Source organism: Pectinophora gossypiella, chromosome 20, assembly GCF_024362695.1.
Source record: "Pectinophora gossypiella chromosome 20, ilPecGoss1.1, whole genome shotgun sequence".
Lineage (NCBI taxonomy): Eukaryota > Metazoa > Arthropoda > Insecta > Lepidoptera > Gelechiidae > Pectinophora > Pectinophora gossypiella.
In genome coordinates, this window is record NC_065423.1 from 10,291,835 (window position 1) to 10,307,700 (window position 15,866).

The 15,866-nt window shown below is 38.2% G+C and overlaps 1 protein-coding gene across 1 annotated transcript in view; it reads left to right on the forward strand.

Annotated features, from left to right (window-relative positions):
• The window catches only part of LOC126376328 (sodium/calcium exchanger regulatory protein 1-like), a 28,077-nt gene that overhangs the window by 8,635 nt on the left and 3,576 nt on the right, over positions 1–15,866 (forward strand). The window lies entirely within an intron of this gene.

Genomic DNA, 15,866 nt, shown 5'->3' on the forward strand with positions numbered 1-15,866 from the left:
GCGTTTGGTTACACTACAGTACAACTCTAATCATCTTACATCATCTAGCGTGACTTGACCAACGAATTTCGCTACTTACCTATAGGTCTACCAGGATCTGATGGCATAAAAAAAGTAAAAAAAATATTGATTTTCCTATGGTAATGTTAAACTTTCACCTGTCAAGTGAAAGTACGAGTTTTGTCAACAATACTGAGATTTTCCAAAGATTCCTTGATATTATTCTAAATTTCGTAAAAATGTCGAAAAAACCACTTCGGTCACAAGCAAGAAAGATTGTTTACAATGTTTATTGTAAAATTAGTGAAGAAGCAGTTGGAGATCAACCGCAATCTTCGATTTTGGAGCGAGTGCAAGAGTTGACCGGTAAGTAGGACTAACTAGTCTTAATACTTTGTTTATTTTATTTATTTATTTATTTATTGCGGTATACTTGAATATATTTTTCCTATATTATTACTTATTAACCTGTGACCTGTTTATAGGAGTTGCTAAGACTACCATACGACGAATAATTGCTGAAGGTAGATCGAATGGAAGTCTATTTAGTACGCCCGGTAAAAAGAGGAGAGGTGGAAAGAAAAAAATAAACCTGGACAGTTTTGATATGGAAATTATTAGAAATAAGATAAAAGAATTTTATTCTGTGCGAAAAGAAATTCCAACTGTAATGAAAATATTACAAATTCTTCGAGAAGAAATTGATTTCAATGGAGGGAGAGAATCGTTGAGGTGACTTTATACCTACCCATTTATTAATTTTAGTTGCTTAAGTATCTTCTTTTAATTTTGTTAGATACACACATAATTTTACTGTAGTAACCCACGTTTTTTTTTATGATCTACATTTTTTTTACCATGTAACAGTGTCAGACTCAAATAAAATCCAATTTAAAATTACCTAAAGTGACTTATCATTTATAGAACATAACAAATTTACTTAAACCTATCCCATCAAAAACATAAATGTAAAATGAGAGCCAAGTTCAATATTAGAACGGTTGCAGAATCTGTTTTTTTTAACAGGCTCATACTGAAAGAAATCGGATTTGAATTCGTAAAGTGCCAGTCAAAAAGGACTATTTTGATGGAGCGACATGATGTAAAAATACAAAGATTCAATTATTTGGACCGTATGATGAAGAACCGTGAATCTCAAGAGCCTAATAAACTAGATGTAGTTTATTTAGATGAAACTTATATACATGGTTCATGTTCAGTGAACAAGTGTTGGCAAAGCAAAGATGTTCCAGGTCCATCTAAAAGTATTTCTGCAGGGGCGAGATGGATCATTGTACATGCTGGTGGAGAAAATGGATTTGTGCCAAACTGTTGCCTAGTGTATAGGTCAAAAAGTACATCTGCCGACTACCATCATGACATGAATAAGAACAATTTTACGAAATGGGTCAAGGAGAAGCTGATTCCAAATCTTGCAAGACCTTCACTGATTGTCATGGATAATGCAAGTTATCATTCAGTACAGGTGAATAAATCACCTACACAAGCCAACCGTGTGGCTGATATTAAAGAATGGCTCCGTACCAATGATATACATTTTGATGATCAGTGGCGTAAATGTCAATTACTTGAAGCAGTACAACTAAACAAGTCACCACCTGTATATGAGATAGATGAAATCTTCAAATCGTACGGTCACGAAGTTTTAAGGCTTCCACCTTATCATTGCACGTTAAATCCCATTGAAATGATTTGGGGTATTATGAAGCAAAAAGTTGCCGAGAAAAATGTAAATAGGCCTGCAAGTGATATTAAATCATTAACGGAGGAAGCTTTTTCACAAATCGAAGTAGGAGAATGGCGAAAATGTTGTCAACATGTCATAAAAATTGAAAACGATTTCATAGAGCAAGATAAATTGATTGAAATGCAAGAGGAACGATTTATTATAAATACCTCCTTGTCATCATCATCTTCTTCATCTGATGAATACATGCAGGTGGAGTTTTTGGAATCATTTTCTACTTCTAATTGAGATATTTTTTTTCTTTATATGAACAACATTCTAATACCTAAATAAGCAAAATAATATATAGTGATATACGTATTATAGTGAAGCACAAAACCGTTGTATACATTATATTACGTCCATATTGGCCGTCAATAGGTAAAAATTAAAAAGTATCAAGACGTTTTCATCCAACTACCCGAGTGTTGCTTACTATAGAAATCGTATTTCCCCATTTGCCATCAGATTCTGGTACATCTATACCTATAAGCACCTGCAACACTGTGGTAGTCCTAAAAAACAAAATGATTGAGCAGAACGGCAGAATCTACCACAAAAACTCTGGCCTTGTATCTCGGACTTTAATCGCAAACCTGGACTCGGAATATTGCCAACGGTCGCAGTGGACAAGTGTAGATTTTGTCAAATGTAACGTTCATCGTAGATATAGTTTAATTTATCGTATCAGCCAGCAGGTGATTTATGAAATTCATCCATCAAAATAATCCAGTCTTTGAAGAGTTGACGTTAATCTTGAACTCGTTGAATTTTGTTATCTTATACGACTTTTCCCTAATTTTTTACTTCATTTTTTTATATTTTAGCAATGTCTGTATTCTTCAGATGCAGCTTTTATAAAAAGACTTATGATTTTAAATAAATATTTTTGTTTCTTTTTGCTTACACGAGTTAAAGTTAAAAGATAATATCTATGAAATGTGTAAGGATTGAATCAAATGGAATTCCATAGTCCCTGCTTAATAAATGAATTAGGCGTGAGTTAATGTATGTATGTACATATCTATGTGCACTTTTCCAATCTGATCTCTCTTCGACCACCTATAGATATCCAAAACACTGTCAGAACATGACTATGACCACGTTATCATCAAGATTTACAAGTCTTCGAGATATTTGACCATTGTTATCAATGTTTGTGATAATAACGAAGAGTACATTGGACTCATAAAATATGGGACATTCCAACAACCATAAAGTTGGCTTACTTTATTTTGTGTTTATTCTTCGAATATTTACAATATTAATCCGCGAAGTAAAGATAACTCTTTCGGAATATCTAATACGATTGATTGCTTGGTCTGTACTGCTGTAATTGATATTAGTGTTAAGTGATATCTTGTGGTTTTACACGGGATTATATTGTAAGATAGTACAGCGGATTTAAGGGACAGTACAAACATATTAAAAAGCAAAGCAGCAAAGATTGAAATTGGTGAAATTAATATATTTAAGATCTTAAAAGAAATAAAGGCAGATAGTTTTATTCTACAAATAACTGCACTTCCATACAACAGTTATTTAGCCTACATTATACTGGAATAAAAATAGATTGAAATTTAAAGAAAGCTTTATAATTCGACGCAAAGCAACGTCAAAGAATGACTTTATATGATCAACCCACGAGTACATTATTACATCGCTTATGAAACCACAAAGACCTACCGCAAGCTTCAATTAATGCGGATCGCATGAGAATAGCCAGCATAGTTTACCGATTAAGCTATTGGTCCGTCTGTCGGCCAATTGTGACAGAATGGGGGACAATCAAGACCAATTGCGGCAATATGCGAAGGAGAATAAGAACGACGACCGTTCCGTTGATATCGTTTTTGAATACATCAATTGATGCTATTTTTACATCATAAACGATAGGATTGAAAGTCTGAATGCAAGCAATTGGTGCTGGCGCAGAAGCTGGTTCAATAGTACGGTCACGAGCATTAATATGTATACACTTTGGTACCATTTCACATTAACTTTTTTTGACAAATTGAACTGTAAGTCTCACTAAATGTCAAATATGTTAGTGCGACAGAGTCCTAAAGTGGGTACATTATATTGCTCATGACTGTACAACTTGTGAGATGTGTGCATTTGATAGTATATCGAATTGTCTTTGGATTAGGTTAGAAAAGTCGTCGAATTAGATATAAGATGTTATAGGATGGTAAAGTCAGTTCAGTACAAGAAAATGCGTGACGTTTTGTGTTCTGTTACATACGATTAATTAAAAAAAATGGTAAAACAAAGCATGCATCACTATTTGTGTTTCTTAACACGGCGTGTACCTAATATAGATATATTTATTCCGTAAAAATGATTCATAAGCATAGCCTTATTTGTTTTAGAAAGCCATTTTATTTATTGGAGAATTTAATTATTTTCCTTATCGCCTTAGATAAAACTAATTTGCTTTGAGTATAATTAAAACGCAATGTTCCTGGATGAGATCATAATATAATAAACATGCACATATGTTTTATTAGTGTTGCGACCCAGACTAAACAGCTCAATGATATTGAAATGAAATGAAATGAAATGAAATTGACCTAACTCTACTCAATCTACTTTTGGTTGACAAACAGTAGAAATACTGGTTACATTATAAGTAATACTTTTTGCGTGACTCATTGTAGATTTATCGCACATGGCATTAACTACTTGGCCGGACAAATGGGAAGCGCTAAGGTCACCCGGTACAATATTTTAGACAACAGGCTTGAGAGTGCCTAGTTGCGTGGACCTCGGCTCATGGCGTCATTTGAGAAGATTATAATATATTTTAAATAATTAGTTGACCCTAGTGGGCTGAAAATTATGCTTCATACATGAGCGAACCGGAGCTGTGTATAGGCCGAGCATCTCTTCCGAGTTCCGAAGTAATGTTAGTCTTATTTATACATCTTTATCAATGCCACGATCCAACACGTCCGAATGACGTCAACATACCCCAGGGCATGCATTCTTTCAAAGATGCAAGTATATTTTATTCATAGAACGGATGTCGAGCTACCTACGCGCAATCTGTATCATACGTGATGAACTTGACATTCACGACTGTGGGCTGATACATAAAGATTCCTTTAATCGTTTAATGACAGTCAATTGACCCTTGGGGCGTCCGTTCGTTGAGAATTCTGAGACCCCTTTTTTTTTCTTTCTTTTAATTGTATTTTTTTCTTTATAATATATCATTCTGTCAATTTTCAATTTACTTATGTCATTAGATATCTGTTTTCGTGGTTTTCATAAAAATGTATGTTCCAAAATGATCTAATACTTTATTAAAAGGAGAACATCCCTCTTTATGTATTTTGTGCTTTTTATATTTGAAGGAATATTTCAAATAATAAATAATAAAATCTTTATATAAATGGAAATTCATTAACAATCTATAATGTATAGAAAAGTATTCTGTTATTAAAATATAATCTTATATCTTGGGAGTTGAGTAGTACTTAATGTGCCGTTCCCAGTAATGTTCTAAAAGCAATGTCGTGCTCTAAAATTTCTTTAATAGGCTGCTTTTTTAAACTGTTCTTTCTTGTACTCTGATCGTATCTGCCAAAATGCTAGATAATAAAGCGCTTTTTTTGCGACCTTTTATTATTTATTAAGTAGGTTTTTTTCAACTTCGTGTCGTTTAATTCTTATCAGAGGTTTATAATTTTACATTAACGATTTTCATTGTTCTTGTAACAGATCTTGATAAGAAATGTTATTGTATTTAATTGTTATCGTAAAATTAACGGCTTAGAAATAAAAAAATAATCGTTCAATTAAATGCACTTTATACTCTGTACCTACTTTTTGTGAATTGCGTGTTTATAGCAATCTTATCTACTAGATTGCATGTAAATTAATAAGTGTAAAATACCATGTTTTATCATACCGAGACTGTTGCAAAAACAACAAACTGCGATAGATTATAACGGTAGCCTATAACCATAATGGTTCATTATTTCATTTATTTATTTAATCATTACAACTACGTATAAGTTACCATACAGGCATATGCCCAAGGCGGTAACTTAGACACGTAAATATAACCTTGAATTATGAATAATATTTACAGTAGTTGTATGTAGTAGCAAGTGGTACTTTGAAGGCTGATCCTGGCCAACCTAATAGGTATTACGGGAGTCGGTTGTGTCATTTATCTATCTGTCTATCAACAAAAATATGAGATAAAAAAGAAACGAAAACATTTTCGCCGTTAAACTAAATATTAAAAATACAAACCGCGCTGGCGCGACGCATCGTTGGACATTGAACCTCTATTATTATCTTACGTTACGTCGCTTTTCATTATTAAGTACTTGTTTCTGTTTATGTAAATACACCACTGAACTTTGAAACGGTGACACAGTACAAAAATATATGTTAATTCCAACCAATGTGATGTTTGAGCCACTTGCTCTCTTTTATATTTCTGTTAATAAGCCTAGCTACTCAAGGGAAAGCACCAAAAATACTTCATTTAAAACAACAAATACCTAATTAAAAACATTTCATTCTCACTTATTGACTTTTGTAATTCGAGGAAAATTGTGACCAAAAACAAATATTTTAAATTAGTTACTGCATTAAAAACCCCGAAAAAACATTGATTAAAAAATAATGCGTTCCCCCAAAAATAAAGAAAATTGAGTTACATTATTTTATCGCAACATAAAATATACTGCAAATTAAGAAAAAAAAAATGTAATAGGCTCACAACGTACAAAGAAAAGAGGTTCAATAAAGAAATAGGCGCAGACAAGAAAATAAACGATTCAAAATTCTCATATCAATGGGTTCTAAATTGAAAAATTGCGCCAACACAGGTCAATAGCCTTGACGTCACCGTCACACCATCGTTACGGACCAATCAGGAGCCGCCGCGCCCTCGCCTCGACCAATCGGAACGCTCGCTATTTATCGATTCATTTGAGCATTGTAGATATGAGATGAGATGGCGGGATTCTGCGTGCAACAGGCAATCACATGGTTATAGAATGGCTGATTTAAAGTAACTATACTAATTTACTTACTATGATATCTACGTAGGTAGGTGCTTACTAGAAACTAAATGTTTTATACAATTTATGGACATAGTCATTTTTGGAGTAGGCAGGCCATACTTAGCTGTCAAAAACGTCTGTATCGTCATAAAAGTCGGGGTAAGCAAGAGACTATGGGATTCCAGTTACTTCGATCCTGACACACTACTCTTGCTTCCTCCACATTCATCAATCGTTTCACATGCACGCCGGTTCAGTGTAGATCGTACTAAACCTTTTCTAAGGACATCTCCAATTTGGTCAATGTACTTCCTTCTAGGTCTTCTTCTGCCAGCCCTACCACCAACTTTCGCTTTATATACCGCTTTCGTAAGCCTTAGGGTATAGGTAATATCCTGCATCCGTGTCCAAAGAGTCCAAACCAACTTAACGTGCCTTCCGTAGATCATCTTACATTCGGACAATCAGGTGATCAGCCTGTAATGTTCTAACCAAACTAGGGATCACAAAGTGATTTTTTTTTGTGATATGTCCCCACCGGGATTCAAACCCGGGGCCTCCGGTTCGTGAGACCAAAGCTCAACCACTGGACCACAGAGGCCGTTCTCTTATATTAATAGTGGCCTATCGATATGCAACAGTAGTTAGTTTTTTTATCGGGTAATTCCATTAAAAAGTAATAAACATTATATGTCTCATAATTAAAAGTTCATCTTCATTCCTTTTTATACAGGGTGTTAGTGACATCGTAACGAATACTGAGCGCGATAGTTCAGCTCATGATTCTGAGATAACAAAGTTGAATTTTTTAGTAGCAAAACAAATGTTTTTTGTGTTTCCGCTTGATATTAACTCAGAATAATGAACTGAATCACCCGCCTCTGTATTCGTTACGATGTCACTTGCTACTGAGGAGAGTGATTCAGTCAGATCATGATTCTGAGTTGATATCAAGTGGAAATGTCTGTCGGAAAATTCATGAAAATTTTAGTATTTTTCAAATTATTTTCAGTTCCATACTTTTGCAACGGAAAATTTCACTTGATATCAATTAAGATTCATGGTCTGAATCACCCTTCAAAGTTTTCGTTACGATGTCACTAACACCCTGTATGAGTAAGTAGTTAATAAACTTATTATGCAAAAGACTTAATTATTTAATAAATTATTATTCCAATCACAAAAAACTATGGAAAAAGTAAAAAAAAACCCTCATTAACTTGAATCGTAAAACTCCTTGCGTGTTTGTCGGTTGAAGGAAGTGCAATAGTCCAGAACATTCCGTGCCTAGTTTTTCTGAGTCTAGACTCGTCTTAGTCACGGCTGATGACCTAACCACGTGGCTAGACATGTTAATCCTCACATTAAGGCTTTATCACACTACCCACTCCTAAATGGTATTACCGCCTTATAGCTTTAAGAAAAACCACATTCAGACAGGATTTTGTTAACAAGACCTCACGATAGACCAGCTAAAGTTTAATAAGGGACTTTCTGGGCTACGTTCTCCAAAAAACACTGTAGATGGCGCTGTGTGTCTTCGTTTAACCTTCTAACTTCATGGATAACAGACATACATACATAAACAGCCTATTTACATCCCACTGCCGGGCACAGGCCTCCCCTCAAACAACCGGAGGGGGTATGGGGCATACTCCACCACGCTGCTCCAATGCGGGTTGATGGAGGTGTTTTTACGGCTAATAGCCGGAACCAACGGCTTAACGTGCCCTCCGAAGCACGGAATCATCTTACTTTTTCGGACAATCAGGTGATTCAAGCCTGAAAAGTCCTTACCAAACAAAGGACAGTCTCAGAAAGTGATTTCGACAATGTCCCCATCGGGAATCGAACCCGGACCTCCAGATCGTGAGCTTTACGCTCTAACCTAGTGGTGGTCTAGTGACCACGGATATAACAGACATAATGCATATTTTATCTTTGATTTTGGGTGAAAATGATGGCCCTTGTTATAACACATCTTCCACCACTTGTTATAACACATTTTTATATATGCCTGTGTGCTTCGGACGGCACATTATGCCGATGGTCCCAGCTATCGGCCGTAAAAACACCTCCACCATACCCCTTCCGGTTGATTGAGGAGAGGCCTGTGCCCAGCTGTGGGACGTATATAGAATGTATGTAAGCCTGTACTATTATATTATCATCATCATCAGCCCATTAACGTCCCCACTGCTGGGGCACGGGCCTTCCCTATGGATGGATAGGGAGATCGGGCCTTAAACCATCACGCGGGCCCAGTGCGGATTGATGGTTATTAACGACTGCTAATGCAGCCGGGACCAACGGCTTAACGTGCCTTCCGAACATGGAGGAGCTCGAGATGAAAACTTTTTTTTTGTGGTCACCCATCCTATGACCGGCCTTTGCGAAAGTTGCTTAACTTCAACAATCGCAGACCCAGCGCGTTTACCGCTGCGCCACTGAGCTCCTCATTATATTATATTTTTGTATAATTTATATACCCCGAGCAGTGAGAAAATAAATAATTCACGTTAAATCTGAACAGCGGGTCTCAATTTGTACTCAGACTGAAATTAATTGAAATAAATCGAAGTTTTGTTGTCGAAGTGAACATTAGAATGTGAATTTTCAAAAAGGCCCTGGTTTTCATAAGGCGACCGACGATAAGGGGTTTCGTTACTAATACGTATCTGCCTATGTGGACCCAGCTTTAGGTGACTAAGTAGATACCTAGCTCTCATATTTAAAGTAGTTTATGTAGGTAGAGTAGGTAGTCTTGAGGCTTGATAATGTGTCATCGTCTTTCTAGATGTTTTTTTTGTCTCGTCTTCTATCGAAGTTATAGATCAATTGAGTCATGCTTAGGTATGCTTCGTTTAAACGATATGATGTAGATTTCATCTCTGAATTTCTTTATTATTTTTATTTTTTTATTATTTGCCAGGTGGATTTTCTTGTTGACGATCACGTGCTGACGATCCGGAGGTCCCGGGTTCAAAACCCGGTGGGGACATGTCACAAAAATCACTTTGTGATCCCTATAGTTTGGTTAGGAGCTAGGTCATCACAAGCTGATCACCTATCCCTATAGGGATCCCTATATTGCGTTTTTTAGTATGGTTGGGGTTGGTTGCGTAGGTAAGACGCATATCTTAAATACCTGATTAAATCATCATCATCAGCCCATTAACGTCCCCACTGCTGGGGCACGGGCCTTCCCTATGGATGGATAGGGAGATCAGGCCTTAAACCGTCACGCGGGCCCAGTGCGGATTGATTGTTATTAACGACTGCTAATGCAGCCGGGACCAACGGCTTAACGTGCCTTTCGAAGCACGGAGGAGCTCGAGATGAAAACTTTTTTTTTGTGGTCACCCATCCTATGACCGGCCTTTGCGAAAGTTGCTTAACTTCAACAAGCGCAGACCGAGCGCGTTTACCGCTGCGCCACCGAGCTCCTCCCTACTTAAATATTGGCATATAATATCAGTGCAGTAGGTGCTATTTTTGGCAAGTAACGTTATCGCATTGATAACATGCCGTAATCTTACCCAGTGATACAACCCACTCCTTATAAGATCAGGACCGAACACGATGGAATGTGGGAACGGTTCGTGTAAGCTTTCGTGCGGCGTAGGGTTGCCACAATTGGCTGGTTGGCTTAACAACAACTTCAGTAGATGCAGGATCTGGCAGGAACGGGTACACCTCCCAAAACCTTTTGTTTCGCCGTCCGAGAGACCTCCGCCAGGTCTTGATTTGCCTTGGCTTACCTGGAAGTCTCTAAATAGACTTCGGACTCAGGTGGGCCGAAGTAAGGACAATTTGTTCAGGTGGGGTTTCTCGGATGGCTCGGACTAGTGCAAGTGCGGCACTGTTGCCCAAACGATGGAACATCTTACATCGTGTCCTGCGTGCCCGAACACCCGCACGCAGGAGGATTTGATGAGCGCTGCAGATAGCGCCATACTTGTTGCCAAGTTTTGGGCCGATACTATTTAGTTTGCCATCGACACGATAAGAAGAAGTAGGGTTAACAAGCGCAGCAGCGTGGCGGAGTTAGCGGCTCACGAGTGTCGATTAATTCTTTCAGATGTAATGTAGTCCTCACTCACACCTCGCCGTGGTTGAAGTCCCATCGATAATGTATATACTATACACTGGCTATTCCTATGGGAATACAGGCGTGGTGCTGTGTATCTCAAACGACAATCTGAACCGATGTTCGTGTCTGACTACGGTTACTGATGTAAGTTAATAGTCGTTACATGAGCCATGTCAGGGGCCTTTGGCGGCTTAATAGTAACCCTGTCACCAGGGTTGATGGGGTTGGTATTCCACCTCACATCCCGCATGACAGAAGAAGAAGAAGACTGATTCCCTTCAGGCCTGTTGTCTTAAAAGTATCGGGTGAGAGCGCTCAACGGTGTACGGCCAAGTAGTTAAATGCCATATGCGACGAATCTACAATCACTTTAAAAAAACACAGTTGGCTGACTGATTTCATTTTGACCGACCAAATTCGCCTTTCCTTTTTAAATATCGTGTGGTAGGTTTTTACTTTTTTTTTTAAACTATGTCCCCGTATTCCGCGATATAAATTTGCCAATCCTACGAATGCATGCGGCAGGGGGGTGCTAGCGGGGGCCCGCATTCCCTCGACGCACAGTGTGCTAATGCGAAAGGACCGGTTTGCGACCCGCCGTTCTAAATAACATTTGCTTATCTGTAAGTAGGTCTACTTATAACTTGGTTTTCGGTATTCGGCCGTTATCTTATACTGGGATTACAGCGAATAAGATCTTACGCTAATATTAAAAAAAATAATAAAAACATAATGCATTTTCGGAGGTAGTATGTGACCTAACCTGTATTGGGCTGGTTTTCCCTTCGCGAGTTGGAAGGTCAGACAGGCAGTCGCTTCTGTAAAAATCGGACCTGTCAAATCTTGAGTTTAGGTAAGCGGACCCTGTGAAAAACGGGATAATGCTAGGGCGAAGATAATTTCATAAAATAAAAAAACATATCTTTGAACATGTTCAACAATCTATCTAGAATATAGAGTACTAATATTACTTTTTTTTCGATATAAATTTTGTCTTTGTGAGTTTCTCCAAGCACGGGTAAGTGGTATAAAAACAAAAATCATTTAACATACGAGTGTCCGGCGATTCTGAGTCAGACTTCCGTTAGTATAGTACATCTACAGCAATTACAATTAGGGCCAAAGTTGAGAGTTAAGTATAGACTGCGGCGACCTTACTGCTATTAGCTTCTGTAGATAATTATATTCAGGGATGTTATGGATATGAAACGGATACGGATTGCATACGGATATAAGAATGATTATTATACCGGATACGGTTACGGATACGGATAATAAATTATTTCGGATTATCCGTTAGTTTCGGATAATTTTGGTAACGGATATTATTTTTTAAGGAATTTCGAAAAGTAAAATACTAGGTACCTAATAAAGCGGTTTTATTTATAACGAACTCAATTGCTGGTTGGCAGAGCCACTATCATGTAAGGCTTTTAGTTTATACTGTCTGGCATCATCACTCAGGGTGTTCAAAGCCTCGTTAAAAATAAGAAAAAACAAAGTTATATATGTTGTGACGACAAAAAAAGAAAAAAAAAATAAACAATGCGCGCGACTTGTGTGTCGGCACTGGCAGCGGCCAGCCGATCAAAACGTGTCTCAATTAGGCTCCGCGCATATCCGAAACTTTTATTTCGGATTTGGTTACGGTTACGGAGCTCCCTAATATCCCTGATTATATTCTAATTATATTTGTAACTGGTCAGTCGGCGCCTCTCTATCGCCAAGTCGGCTATTTTTACCCTAATGTCATAAATGAAAATGTAATAGTTGCTCTTGTATGAACCCTATACTTCTATTTATACCGACTATAGGACTTCAAACAATGAGTGACGACCATTTTAATTCCTGGTATCAGAATGTAAGTTTGTAAAATAAACAAGGTGTTAGTGACATCGTACCGAATACTGAAGGGAATTATTCAGACCATGATTCCGAATTCATATCAAGTGGAATTGAATTGAATTGACGTTTAAGATATCTTGTGTTTTTAAAACTATTTTGAATTCTATACTTTTGCGATGGAAAATTCCACGTGATATTGACTGAGAATAATAAGCTGAATTTTCTGTAGGAAAATTTTGTTTTTTAAAATTATTTTCAGTTAAATACATACTTTTGCGACGGAATATTCCACTTAGGGTGGTATTAATAAACTAATCTGAGACTGCCCTCAAATCATGTCAATGTGACAGTTTTCATATAAAAACAGATTGAGCATGATCTTGAGCGCATTCTCAGCTGAGATTCGTTTATTAATACCACCCTTAATATCAACTCCGAATCATGGTAAAAAAATCGCGCGGCGTCAAGCCACTCGCCGTAGCGGGAATCGCCGTTCGGGGAGTCGCTGTCAACGTAATAATTGGTCTGAGAGACCCCGACACTAGCGTCTCTCCATCGTAGTCGTCGTGCCAGCGTCCGCGAGACACCAGCGCCGCGCGCGTGCGGCGTTCGGCAGCCGGCCAGCGCTGGCGTCGCGTCGCCGCGGCGACGACGTCGCGTGGACGTTGCGCGGACGCTTGCACGACGACGACGCTGAAAAGACGCTAGTGTCGGGTCTCTGAGTCCTCAAACTTTTCGTTACGTGGTCACTAACACCCTGTATGCATATACGTGTTATAGTGAAGTGTGAAGGTCATGACTGCATAGTAATAATTTGCCAATTTTGACACATCCGTAGTCTGTTTGAACAGAGAAATTAGCACTGACTCTACGTTGCAATAACATCATCACATCTGAATCCCCGAAGGGGTAGGCAGACGTGTATGGAATATACAGTGTGGCCCAGAAGTTCACGGTCAAAATGAAAAAGTAGATAGAGGGGCTTATTAGCTACTAGAAACACCCCCATGTATGTCCAGCGATTATTTAGGGTTTAGATATGACTCATTTTCAACTTCTAGGCCATTCTGTATATGCACTCGCCGAGCTATGTTTGACTTCCATGTAATAGGGAGGGAGCCTATTACCATTCATCATCATCAGCCCATTAACGTCCCCACTGCTGGGGCACGGGCCTTCCCTATGGATGGATAGGGAGATCGGGCCTTAAACCATCACGCGGGCCCAGTGCGGATTGGTGGTTATTAACGACTGCTAATGCAGCCGGGACCAATGGCTTAACGTGCCTTCCGAAGCACGGAGAAGCTCGAGATTAAAACTTTTTTTTGTGGTCACCCATCCTATGACCGGCCTTTGCGAAAGTTGCTTAACTTCAACAATCGCAGACCGAGCGCGTTTACCGCTGCGCCACCGAGCTCCTATTCCCATTGACCGGTCACAAATCCTGGAAACTACCTTATATCAGATATCTTTGATCCAAAAGAATACAAACTCATAAAGTCGAATTCAGTGGTTTAGAGCCTTAGCTAGGATTCGAACCTGCGTTGCTACGATGTAAGTCACGTGTTCTGCGAACAGGGAGGGTTAAAAATGGCCACATCGAAGCAATTCATCTAAGAAAGCAATATTGCAATTTGACATTTGCGCATATAAAAGTAATTGCGCAATGCAAACAAATGTCTTGCTTCGATGTGGCCATTTTAACCCCCCATGGCTATCAGGGATAGAATTAAACTTGAACTGTCGCTACTTAGCCATAACATATCAATTTCTATTCCCGCTATTTTTCACCAACGCGGTACTTCCAATCATTGGGAGCCAAGTCACGTAGGATTCTATAGTTGCCTATTCACAGCTCTATCCCCAGGGATTATGGACTATTCCTATCTTAATATGGACTGTGCGTGGTCGTATACTTACCTAATGGTTTGTCGACAGAGGAAGTCGATGCGAGACGTAAGGTTTGACTTCACTTAACACGAAGCAATTCTTTAGAACTAAAATATTGATAATTAAAGCACTAGTAACGGGTAAAATATACACGGGTTGTAAAATATTGATATTACCCTCGATTGGCAAGCGTTACATTTCCGCAAATTATTAAATTACGTTATAAGAATTAAACTATTTTAGTGCTTAACACTTTCAAGGACAGAACGTCTACGGACGTTCCGATTCCAAAGTGTCATACTATCTATTATGAACCATCAATGACCCATTATCTCTGCCCGTGAAAGGGATAAACAAGAGGGATTTTATTCAATCGTAATTATCATAAATATAAACAGCCTAATACATCCTTCTAATGGGCACTGGCCTCCCCTCAATCAACCGGAGGGGGTATGGAGCATACTTCACCACGTGACTTGGTGAGGGTGTTTTCACGGCTAATAGCCGGGATCAACTGCTTAACGTGTCTTCCGAAGCACGGAAGTTCGGACAATCGGGTGATTCAAGTCTGCAATGTCCTAACCAAACAAAGGACAGTATAACATGTTTGTGCATATATAACATGTTTGAATCAATTTGGACCATATTTGAACTGAAAAGAAGTAGAAGAGAATATATACAAGCAAGAAGATTTCATTCCGAAAGTCCGTTCCAGAGAAATATACAAACTTTTTCCACGACAGGCGCTTTAAAAATAAAACTCTTGACATATATTTTCTATTATTTTCCGGACAGGCGCGGAGTCCGTTTATTTTAAGCAAATTTTAAGCTTCGTTCTTCGATTTTAAGTGTAATAAATGAACCTTTTCCCTTTAGAAAGTACATAAAGTGACTTCTTAGTGAGTTGAATCCACTTTCCACCGCAATATGATGGAATGCGATCTGCCGTGGTTAGGCAAGAGATATAAGATGGTAACCTCGGAGAAATTTGATGAGTTCATGAAAGCATTAGTACTTAGGTGGGTGGTTGCATGGTTCTCTATTAACATAACTGAGGTAACTGAGGTGAACTTAATTTGATAGGACTTTGCGCCTTAAGTGCATACATATGAAATGGTTGTAGAAAGCAAAAAACATTACGTGCTGATTTTTATTGTAAAACTGACAGACATTTTTAAAAACAATGGAACATACTGAAATTGACAAGTATATAAAAAAAACTTAAAGACTACCAAGGAGGCTGTCGTTAATACTCGCTGCCACC